The sequence below is a fragment of the Pelodiscus sinensis genome, chromosome 31, assembly GCF_049634645.1.
Source record: "Pelodiscus sinensis isolate JC-2024 chromosome 31, ASM4963464v1, whole genome shotgun sequence".
NCBI classification, from domain to species: Eukaryota; Metazoa; Chordata; order Testudines; family Trionychidae; genus Pelodiscus; species Pelodiscus sinensis.
The window spans coordinates 2690047-2700740 of record NC_134741.1 but is presented as its reverse complement, the minus strand read 5'-3'; positions in this window follow the sequence as shown (position 1 = coordinate 2700740).

The following is a 10694-nucleotide window of genomic DNA, read 5'->3' as shown; positions in this document are numbered from 1 at the left end:
CCGGGATTTGAATTTCCCGGGCTTCATTTGCATAAACCGGGCGCCGCCATTTTTAAATCTCGGCTAGTTCGAACCCCGTGCCGCACGGCTACACGCGGCATGGAGTAGCTAGTTCGGATTAGGCTTCCTAATCCGAACTAGCTGTACTCCTCACACCTGGTCAGCCGAGAACCACCGGCTGACCCCAACCCCATAGGGAAGCCCACAGGAGGATCGGCGTTCGGAGGGCAGATGGCAATGGATTGCCACTCTGTCCACCGATACAGAGGGACGCTTTATGGTCCAAATGAGGGTGGGAATGGCGCGAACCCCTTGTGCAGCGCTAGTGGACACTGGAGCTGCTATGTCCCTTCTTCCCTTCAGACCTCCTGAATGTTTGGTAGTCCAGTCTGTTGTTTTAGCTGCTTATGGGGATCAAGAAGAAAAAGGACGGGTCTTGTCTCCAACCTGATGGGAAGTGGGAGACCTCATCTTGGTGTTACCCTGGGTCCAGTCTAATTTAGTAGAAGAGCCAATTGTGGGGATAGATCAATTAAAGGAAATGCAATTGGTGGTAAACTGTGCTAATTGTGGTTTGTGGCAGGTCCCTAAGAGAGATTGGAATCCAGAAGCACTAGGAGGTGTCTCAGGGGTGTTAATTCACTCAATGTTAGGAGTTTCTTCTGTGAATGTTCCAGAGGATGATGAGTGGTGCTATAGGGTCCCTGGAGTCTGGGCTACAGATAAATATGATATTGGCTAATGGAAGGGAGAACCCATTGGCTACGTCTAGACTGGCATGATTTTCCGGAAACGCTTTTAACGAAAAAGTTTTCTGTTAAAAGCATTTTTGGAAAAGAGCGTCTAGATTGGCATGGATGCTTTGCCAATCTAGACGCGCTTTTGTGCAAAAAAGCCCCAATCGCCATTTTTGCAATCGGGGCTTTTTTGCGCAAAACAAATCTCAGCTGTCTACACTGGCCCTTTTGCACAAAAATTTTGCACAAAAGGGACTTTTGCCCGACGGGAGCAGTATAGTATTTCCACATAAAGCACTGATTTCTTACAGTAGGAAGTCAGTGCTTTTGCAGAAATTCAAGTGGCCAGTGTAGACAGCTGGCAAGTTTTTCCGGAAAAGCGGCTGAATTTCCGGAAAAACTGGGCAGTCTAGACACAGCCATTGTGATTAAAGGCCCTCTGGTTGCTCCACAGCGGCAATATAAATATCTAATAGAAGCTGAACAGGCAGTCAGGGAAATTACGGAGGCTTTGAAAAAACAAGGGGTAATTAGGGAGACCACCTCTCCATTCAATTCCCCTGTCTGGCCTCTGCAAAAGGCAGATGGCAAATCATGGCGATTGACCATTGATTATCGCTGAATTAATGCAAACATCCCACAGCGAGCCCCTATAGTGGCAGATATGACCTCCTTATTAGAAAGCATGCCACCTGAAGCAAGATGGTTCTCGGTGGTCGATCTGGCTGTTTATTTGCATTGCCTTTAGCACCCGAAAGCCAGGACCTCTTTGCCTTCACCTTTCAGAACTGACAATATACATTTACCCGAGTCCCTCAGGGTTTTCACAGCTCTCCGACACTAGCCCACCAGGCTGTGACAGCCACTCTTAATCACCTGGGACCCTTAGATCAGCCCTGGGTGGTGTCTTATGTAGATGACATTTTAACCATGGGGACAGAGCAGCAGGAGACCCAAGAACATACAGAGCGGGTTCTGCACATCTTACAGGAAGCTGGTTTTAAAGCCTCCTGGGAAAAGGCCCAGCTAGTCTAGCCACATGTCACATACCTTAGGGTACAAATATCAGAGAAGGGACGGCAGGTGTGTCAAAATTGGCTGCAGGCACTGCAGACTCTCCCAGTGCCCTCTGATAAGCACTAGCTTCAGATGGTTCTGGGCTCCTTTAATTTTGTTCGTGCACATGTCTGGGGACTTTGCCAATTTGGCCCAGCCCCTGTATGCCCTTCTAAAAGATGGTGTGCCTTTTGAGTGGGGGAAAAAACAATCCCAAGCTTTTGCAGCAATTAAAAATGGGGTCCCACAGGCAGCTGTGCTGGCCACCCCCAGGGTAGGTTTCCCCTTTCAATTTAGGCTTGCCACCTCACCCCAGGCTTTGGCCATGGCAGTGTTCCAAGCAATAGAAGCAGAACCAGCTCACCCCATTGCCTATTACTCCCGGGTTCTGACCCCAGTTGAGCAGAAGTTTGGTCCCTGTGAGAGGGAGTGTCTGGCAGCTGTGTGGGCCCTGGAGGTATCTGCTGCCATGGTAGGGGATAGTCCCATTGTCATTCAGAGCTCCCATACACCTCTGCGATTCATTTTGTCAGGCAAACTTAAGGGGAGTGGTGTGAGCAACCCCCAATTGGTACAGTGAACCCTAGCCTAAGTCAACAGAGGAGTGCAGTATCAGTCCACCCCAGGAACAGCTACAGCAACTGCAGGTCTCCTGTAAAGTACAGGAGAGACCCATGAATGTCTGTTTCAGGCACCAAAATAGGCTGTTCTGCAGGCCACCTCCTTAGAAGAAGCCCAGACAATTACTCACCCAGAAAATATTTGGTTTACCGATGGGTCAGCAACCCGAATAGATGGCAAACTTCATATCCAGGCAGCATGCCTTAATTTAATGGATCGCAGGTTGGTCCACAGTTAGGCTGCTGGATCAGCTCAGCTTGCTAAGCTTAAAGGCCTAGCTGAGTGTTTGAGACTTTGGTCTGAGAATCTGGGACCACTGGTGGTTTTTAGTGACTCAAAGTATGTAGTGGAAGGAACCAGGAACTAGATGTGGCAGTGGGCCTGTGATCAGTGGAGAAGTATGGATGGGAAACCACTAGCACATGCAGAAGATTGGCAGGTCGTGTATAAATGGGTCCAGGCACATCCAGGACAACTATATCTGACTCATGTAGGAGGAAATCAAGACCCAGAAGGGTCCCCTGAGGCCTTCTGGAATAATAGGGCAGATGCATTGGCTAAGTCACCAGCAGTGTCAGCTGTTACTACCCAAGGTGCTCTGTATAAGCAGTTAAAAGGAGCAGGCGACCCCTCTGAATTCCCAGTGTCAATTCCTGGAAAATGGGACCGGCAGGATATTATATGATGGGCTCACAGTTTGGGCCATGAGGGAGTGGAAGTTACATACCAGCGAGTGGGGGAGATAGGCCGATGGCCAGGTCAGAGGAAACAACTGTCTGGTGTGTGCCATGTATAATGCCCAAGTAGGTAGCGAGTCAGAGAAAGTGCTGCCACTGGGACATCAGCGCATTCCGGAGGGGCCATGGTCCTGTGTTCAGCTTGATTTTATTGAAGGTTTTCCCCCCGGCCCACAAGGACATACTTGTTGTCTAGTGATTATAGATGCCTTCAGCAGAGGTAGAGGCTTTTCCTATGAAGCGACATACCGCAGCAGACACTGCCAAGTTAGTTTTTAGATAAATCATTTGCCAATTTGGTTCTCCGGGGGTCTTTGACTCCGATAGAGGGCCACAATTTGTCTCAGAGATGTGGGAAAATTTGTTGGGGGCGTTAGGTATTAAATGCAAATTGCATATCTCACGCCACCCTCACAGCTCGGGTCAAGTTGAAAGAATGAACCATACTATTAAAGAGGCATTGAGGAAGGTATTAGAAGAGCAAAAAGGATCATGGGTGAAGAAGCTCCCCTTAGTTCTGGAAGTTCTTAGGAGCAAAAACAGGTTGAATTCTCATTTGTCCCCATATCAGTTATTATTTGGTACCCCGATGATCCTTCTCCGATCAGCTCCAAGGGACAATAAACCCCTGGAGGATTGTTCAATAAAGAGAGATTCTATTTTTGAACACAATTGTCCTTTTGAACACAATTGTCCTGCAGCCCCCCAATTGACCCCCCCCGATGGCAGCCTGTGGCAAGTGCAGCAGGGCTGATGGCAAAGTGCTGTGATGTGCCGAGTGTGGGCACTCAGGGCACTCTAAGACAGGACTGCTTTGCTGTCCCTCATCGAGGTAGACAAGCAAGCGGGGAACCCTGAGAACTGTCTGTCCGGGGTGGGGGTCGGGTCCCTTTAAGCTCAGCCCTCGGCTAGCCTGAGACAGCAACTCTACACTGTAAGTCCTAACCTGATGTCCTTCCGGCCAGCCTTAACTTCGGTTCAGGGTCCACTCAATGTGGACATGCTAGTTCGAATTAGCAAAATGCTAATTATAACTAGTTTTTAGGTCTAGATGCACTAGATCAAATTAGCTTAGTTCAAATTAACTAATTCAAATTAAGTTAATTCGAATAAGTGCTGTAGTTTAGACATACCCTTTGAGACATGGCTCTATAACTTGGACACTGCTATCCCACCATTGGGACCACAAAATAACCCGCTGCTGTGAGCTCAAGTTGGTGGAAAGAAAAATGGAGGAATTAGTGGGATTCCACCCCTGAAGCTGGGCTTGAAGCTGGCTGAACCAATTGCAAGTTTTAGTTCGTGCAACCATATTAGTGTGCTTCCAGATTCCCTCCCACCAGACAGAGTTGCTTGGGTCAGCTAAAGACCCATTGCCATTCCACCAGATCAGTTGAAGGGTTACTGGGCCTACCCATGGAACCCAAGGGCTACGTCTACACTGGCATGATTTTCCAGAAATGCTTTTAACGGAAAAGTTTTCCATGAAAAGCGTATTCGGAAAAGCTCATCTAATTTGTCAGGACGCTTTTCCGGAAAAGCACTTTTTGCGGAAAAGCGTCCGTGGCCAATCTAGACGCGCTTTTCCGCAAAAAAGCCCCAATCGCCATTTTTGTGATCGGGGCTTTTTTGCGGAAAACAGAACTATGATGTCTACACTGGCCCTTTCGGGCAAAAGTCTTTCGGAAAAAGACTTCATTCTACGAGGACTAACACCTAGTTCGAATTAAGTAGTTTGAATTAAGGGCTGTGTAGCCACTTAATTCAAACTAGTGGGAGGCTAGCCCTTCCCAGCTTGCCCTAGTGGCCACTCTGGGCACAACCAGGGAAACTCTTCTGCCCCCCTCCTGGCCCCGGAGCCCTTAAAAGGGCATGGTCTGGCTATGGTGCCTGTGCCAGGTGCAAGCCTGCCAGCACCCAGCCAGCAGACCCTGCACCTAGCACGGCACGAGCCAGCCACCCGCTGCCACCCAGCCCTCCGCCTCTTCCTGGGACCAGGCTGGTGGCTCCCAGGAGCCTGCCCGGGGCTGTGGAGATCGTGGACCTCATCCAGGTTTGGGGGGAGGCCCCTAACATCCACGACCTCCGCACTAGGCACAGGAAAGTGGCTGTCTAGAGCAGGATAACTGCCAGCCTGGCCACCAAAGGCCACATGCAAACTCAGGAGCAGGTTTGCATGAAAATCAAGGTGGTCCAGTGAGACCCTCGACCCTGAGCTTAGAACATAAGAACGGCCGTTCTTGGTCAGAGCAAAGGTCCGACAGCAGCCAACACCAGCTATCCCAGAGGGGATGGACCGAAGACAATGACCAAGCCATTTGTCTCATGCCATCCATCTCCAGCCTTCCACAAAGGCCAGGGACACCGTTTCTACCCCCTGGCTAATATCACTCCATGGACCCAACCTCCATGAATTTATCTCACTTCTCTTTAAACTCTGTTATAGTTGTAGCCTTCTGTCACCAAGTGTTCCCCAGTCTCGGGCAGCCACCCCAAGTTCGGGGTGCTCCCTAAGTTTCACGCTCGACCGCCTGCTAGTGGCCCCGGCCGTATATGCTGTCGGCCAGCGTTCCGACAGGCCTGAGGGGGCCGGGAAGGGGGCTCGGGCCCTCCCACACTCCGAGCCCCGACCCAGGGCCCTAAGGCAGGGACGGTAGTCCCTGGATAGTGGAGGGGGACGAGTTTCCCCCAAACCCTCCACTCGCGGGGACCACGGCCCCGCCCTGGGTCACTTCTTCCCGGCTCAGCCCCGAGGGTTTCCCCAGCTGGGGAATAAGCTTACCCCCAGTCTCGGTCCCTGCCGAGGGTTCGCGCCTTGAAGTCCCTCGGCGTCCTCCTGTCCCGGTGCGGGGTTGTCCGTCGCCCCGTCCCTCCTCCTCCGGCTGAGGATCCCGTCCTTTTGGATTCCTCGCTCGGGTCGTAAGGGGCCCCGCCCCCGACGTCCACGTCCTTTAGCCCCGCCTCCCTGACGTGTCCAGTGACGTCCTCTGGTCGCGCCCGAATGTCCTGGCCCCGCCGGGCTTCCCCTCTTCGGCTCGGCCCCCCCGAGCCTCGCTCAGCTGGATCTCCCCCGCTCTCCCGGCGGGCCAAGCCCTGTCCCGGACCCCGGCCCCGTGTACGGCGCCGTGGGGATGGCCCCTGCTTCACTCCCCCCCGGTTCCGGGCTCCGTGCGAGGAAGCGCAGAAGCGGCGCCTGCCCCATCACAGCGGGGAAGCGCAGCTGCGGCGCTTGCCCCGTCACACCTTCACAGCCTCCTGCAGCAAGGAGTTCCACAGGTTGACTATTTGCTTTGTGAAGAACTACTTTCTTTTATTAGTTTGAAGCCTGCTACCCATTCATTTCATTTGGTGTCCTCTAGTCCTTCTATTATGGTAACTAATGAAGAACTTTTCTTTATGCACCCTCTCCACCCCACTCATGCTTTTATAGACCTCTATCATATCCCCACTCAGTCTTCTCTTTTCTAAGCTGAAAAGTCCCAGTCTCTTTAGCCTCTCTTCATATGGGACCTGTTCCCAACCCCTGATCATTTTAGTTGCCCTCCCCTCTCCCACCCTCTCTCTTCCCCTCTCGTACCTCCTTTTCGCAGTCTCCCCGAGTTTTGTTCAATAAAGAGAGTTTCTATTTTTGAACACACGTGTCCTTTATTTTGTACGTCAGGAAGGGAGGCTAGGGAGGGGTAAGTGGAAGGAGGTGAGGGAGGAATGGGGCATTAGCCCCCGATGGGGAGGACTGGGGGCGAATTAAGTTAGTTCGAATTAGTGCTGTAGTGTAGACATACCCTGAGTTACTGAACCAAAGTCTTGCTCCCTAGATTGCGGGCCTGTAGCTGTTTCCATGTTACAGGCCTTAGGCCTGCTGACTCCATTTTTTTAAAATTTTGTATAGTTATAAATGTAATGTTGGTGCTATTTGTTTTAAATTGTAAGTTGTCCTATGTGTCATGTATGTTGTTTTTGTTGTATGTTGTATGTCACCTGACTTTTTTATTATTATTATTATTATTTTTATTGTGTTGCAACAAAAGTCAATTTTTATACTTTTTTTTAAATGTGATACCACACTATTTTATAATCATTTTATGAATACTATTTTTTTCAAAGTTCAGAAAGATTTCAGGTACAATATATGTACATATATTTCATGCCTCAACAAAAAATGCAATTGCAAACAATTTTTTTCTTTTATTAATAAAATTTTTTTATTTATTTTTTTTTAATTCAAAGGAAATGTAAAGGAAACCAGACTCTTAACATTAAAGGTCCAATATTAAGGTTCAGATAACATTAACAAAATGTCAATTTTGGTATGGATTTTATAACCTTGTTTTTACTTTTAAATGCAGTTATAAGAATGGTATAGCAATAACGCATAAAGCTAACCAAACTTTTTCAACAGGTTTCCACCTTGAACTCCTAACACAACAAACCATTATGAATGTTTAATATTTTCAAAGCATCTACATGCATGTGTTTTAAAACTTCATTTTGATATAAATTCTGTTTTCTTTTATAGCATGTTAACAGGAAATAGTGGTTGTTAACTTTTGTGCCTTTAAACAGTTAACAAAAGTGGAATTGGTATCACAAGGAAATTAACTCTAAAAACTTGGTAAAATTGCTAAACACTTTGAGGGACAAGCAATACACCATCTCATGGAACACTGAGAGTATCTATTTTAGCAATTAAGCATTACGTTTGGAAGACAAAATTGGTAATAAACCTCAAGTGAAAATAGATCCTATACAACAATTGCAAAAGTTTAGTTGTATTATAAAAGACTTGGTCCCTATTATAAACAAACTTAACTAACCTGTTTATTAAATTTGGGTTACTAAAAACAAGACAGATATAAAGCAAAAACTTTTATTATATCAACTAACTGAAGATTTTTAAGGTTTTATCTTACAGATAAAAAAAAACCATATGATATCACAGCACAAAAACACTACCAGCACACAGTGAAGAAATGCCTAAGCATAAAGAAAAGAAAAATGAAGTACTTTATAAACAAAAGACTGTTCACGTCAATGTCCCATATATGGACAATTAAGTTGGCAATCAGCTAAAAATCATTGTTAGTTAATTTAAACCTAGCTATTATGTAAAACCAATTGTTGTTTGCTGTACCACTATTGAGGCATACTGAGGGGATTATTTAAATCGCCGCTTCATTTTACTATGTCTGGTAGCCTAATCTACATGCCTCTGCGACAGAGGCATGTAGTCTAGACGTACCCTAAGGGATAGATGGGGAATTAGTTTGTGAACGGTACAACAAAGGTGTCTGCATAACAGTGTTTCGCCCACTGCGTCACCTTCAGTTCATGTATTATGCTTTTCCGGGACAATGGGTAAATATCCTCCCCATAAAAGGACAAAAAGTGGGGGAATGTAGTAAGTTGAGGTTCAGTAACATGGAGTCAGCTGGCCTAAAGCCTGTAACATGAAAACAGCAACAGGCCTGCAATCTAGTGAGCAAGACTTTGGTTCAGTAACTCAATACTCATAACTGTGTAATTGTGTAAGTTAGGACTGTAAGCCGAAAGGGAGTAACAGAACATCTTAAGGAATGTCCTGGTACAAAAACTCCCTAAACACGAATGCACATACTGACCTAGGTTCAGGACCAGGTCGGCATTGACAGCATGAAGGACAGTAAGTAAGCCCCCCTTCCGTAGGTGATGGGTGGTATCTAAGCAACAGAGGGTGGTAGCCCGTACATAAAGAAATGATGTAAGTTGTTTGTATCTGTCTATAAAAGGACACCACAAAAGGTGCTTTCCGGCCGACCTTGACGGGGGGGGGAGGCGCAGTAGGCGCCTGAACGCACACTAGCTTAACTTTGACTAACTGCTGTTAATATTTGTTATATGGCAATAGGCCTGCCTGATGTTGGTACCTTGTCAACGTGGGCCATAGTGCCCAGTGGTATAATATTGTACTGATCTCTGTTACCAACTGGTAGAGCTTCGCATTTGACAACAAACCTGCTCGATTGATTTCAAACCTTGCCTACATCTGCCGTTTCCGGGGCCTCTCGGAGATCTCCCGTGTTGACCCAAGTGCACGGGGTCTAACTCTCTAGATAAAGGGAGTACTGATTGTTACGCAAGCAGCCAAAAGTTTATCACAGACGGAGTAGAGGTCCTGTCAGGAGCACGCCAGGACGACCCTGACCAGATGACATTGACACTGACAGTCCAGACCACCGAAGGTACCGAGGTACGAAAACACCAAGGTACAACAGGGAACTGAACAAAAACCAACCCATGGGGCTGTAAGCAGGTAAACTGTGACTTTCGCGGATTTTCCAGGATGGATGGTCAGCATACCCAATGGTCTTCACAAGGAGAGAAAACCCACAATACAGGGTGGGCAGTTAATCACTTTCACACCCATAGAGTGAAACATCAGGGAATCTTTTAAGCCTCAGAATCATGAAAATAAATAAAATTTACCCATTTTTTTATCAAGTGGCTAAACCTGCTTTATTTTTCATTACTTGACTGTATTAGTTACAAAAGTTCTATATGTCATCATACTAAAACAAAAAAAAAAAGCCCTCAAGTTCCCATGAACAAATGAGTTAGAGTAGCCCAGAAAAAACTGCACGCAGAAATGGAACCAGGGCTGAGAGATAGGACCAGTCACACTGTGCTGGGAGATTCATTGGTGTTTCCCTACCCATGCCCGTGACACTCTCCTGCAGCCCCCAGGAGCCTGACTTATGACACAGAAATCACTCTGGGATTCTTAAACATGGAGAACCCAGGCTGCTGTGGTCAGTGACCCTTGGGAATGTGCAGCAGTAGAACAGGAAGAAAATAAAACTCTACATGGCTGAGACAGAGGTTCCTGTGTCTAGGGTGAAGGATGGGGGAAGGAGGGAAGCCTCAGACTCACCTGTCCCCTTCCAATGGCAATGGAGAGAAAACACCACGTTTCACTGTCCCCAGTGTCATTAGAGGAGGTTTTGGAACAAATAGAAAAACTTAATGTTAACAAATCTCCGGGACCAGATGGCATTCATCCAAGGGTTCTAAAAGAACTCAAACGGGAAATTGCTGAACTATTATCTGTGGTTTGTAACCTATCCTTTAAATCGGCTTCCGTACCTAATGACTGGAAGGTAGCCAATGTGACACCAATATTTAGAAAAGGGCTCTAGAGGCGATCCTGGCAATTACAGACTGGTAAGTCTAACTTCAGTACCGGGCAAATTAGCTGAAACAATAGTAAAGAATAAAATTGTGAGGCATATAGAAGAACATAATTTGTTGGACAAAAGTCAACATGGTTTCTGTAAAGGGAAATCATGTCTTACTAATCTATTAAAGTTCTTTGAAGGGGTTAACAAACATGCAGACAAGGGGGATCCAGTAGATATAGTATACTTAGATTTTCAGAAAGCCTTTGACAAGGTCCCTCACCAAAGGCTCTTGTGTAAATTACATGGCCACGGGATAAGAGGGAAGGTCCTTTCTTGGATTGAGAACTGGTTAAAAGACAGGAAACAAAAGGGTAGGAATAAATGGTAAA